The sequence below is a fragment of the Condylura cristata genome, unplaced genomic scaffold (genome assembly GCF_000260355.1).
Source record: "Condylura cristata isolate star-nosed mole 26May11 unplaced genomic scaffold, ConCri1.0 scaffold00010, whole genome shotgun sequence".
Classification (NCBI taxonomy): domain Eukaryota; kingdom Metazoa; phylum Chordata; class Mammalia; order Eulipotyphla; family Talpidae; genus Condylura; species Condylura cristata.
In genome coordinates, this window is record NW_004567111.1 from 7,874,709 (window position 1) to 7,876,283 (window position 1,575).

The window sequence follows — 1,575 nt, forward strand, 5'->3', positions numbered from 1 at the left end:
GTCTCTGGTGAAGCCTCTCACCGCCCCTGAGCCTCTGGCCTGTACCCCAGTTCTGTATGTACAAATAAATAAATCTTTAAAAAAAATGCTTATTATACACACATATTGTACTAGGAGCTTAAGTTCTCCTTGGAATAGTTCCTTCTCTGATTCTACTTGAACACTTCTCCCTACAGCAGGAGGGTCTGGACTTTCACATGTGGAGTCTATGAGGATTCAGTGATACCATAGGGATAGGAACGGGGAGGGTGAGGAAGGACCTTATAAAGGGGAGAGCTGTTTTAGATCATGGCCTTGATATTTTACATCATATCTCAGGTTAACTCCGACTCCATAACGCGTGGTGAGCTCTCGAAAGCTCAAAGAAACTGTTTTTGTCTAAACAAAACAACTATATCTAAAAATAAATTGTACAACTTTCTCTTGGCATAATTGAAAATCTGCTTGTACTTTCTCTCTTTATGCTGTTTATATGTGTGTGTGTATTTCAGTTTTAATATCTTCATTTAAGCTCAACACCATTTAAATTTTCTTAAGTCTGTCCTTGCTTTTTCTTTGATTTTCTTCCCCTTCTAGTATTCATTCGGTGGCCTGCTTTCTTTTGAGAGAAAAACCATTTGGCAACTTACTCTGGCTGCAAAAATGCTGAACAGGTTTTAAACACTTGGATTTCCCGGCTGGCACTAATCTGCAGCTTGTTACATAAAGGGACCCCTGACACCCTTGAAATTCCAGAGAAACATTTGTGTTGGTGTTTTGCTGTTCTGGGATGACTGGGTGAGGGAGATATGGATTTATAACTGCTATGCACAATCAGCTGTGACTCAAGGGCAAGGTTAGGTATCAAGAGCAGGAATGGGTATGTGTCTGCGTGGAGCAGGGTGTGGTGGGCAAACCTACCTTCCTGGGGGCTGGTCTGTCCCTGGTAGAATCACAGCTCTGCTTCCTGCCACTGCTGTGATAGTTGGCACGGACTCCTGGCACTGAGATCAGCAGCCTCTTCTCCCTCCCTTCATTCCTGCCACACCACTTTAGATTCCTGGCAAAGGGTTGCAACACGTCCTCTGGCTGTTTGTTTCTTTCAGTGCTACATTGCCCTCTGGGATCCTGTGGTCTAAATGTGAGTTCTGACCTTGACCCAGTGGAAAAACTCAACCTTCAGCCTCAGCAGAAAGTAGATACTGCTTTTGTAAACATAATGTACAAGTTTCTGGGGAACCCGCCCCCTTGTTGGGCAGTCAAATGAACAAAGCCCATCTTGCATGCAGGATTCTGCTGCTGGAAGATGTAAGTCAGTCTTTTCAGATTAAGAAAAGGAATTAACCATGAGTGCTGCAGAAAGGAAGAAATTAAGCCCTGCATTGCCTTCCTCTGGCATCAGCAGATTAGGACAATTTAGAGCCAGAATCCCTCCTGTCAAGAACTCATTCTCCATGTCAACAACTCACTGTTTTTGCCCATATAGATGAAATTCATACTTGTGTCTGGAGGAACTACTGTTATAAAATCTGCGCTTCTTGGGTTCAGATCCTTACTTTGATTATCTAATAAATTCTTTGTCTACCTATCCTTAAG

General features: G+C 43.0%; 1 protein-coding gene across 1 annotated transcript in view; it reads right to left on the reverse strand.

The window, feature by feature from the left end:
* Positions 1-1,575, reverse strand: part of CLDN10 (claudin 10) — a 100,673-nt gene that overhangs the window by 65,839 nt on the left and 33,259 nt on the right. The window lies entirely within an intron of this gene.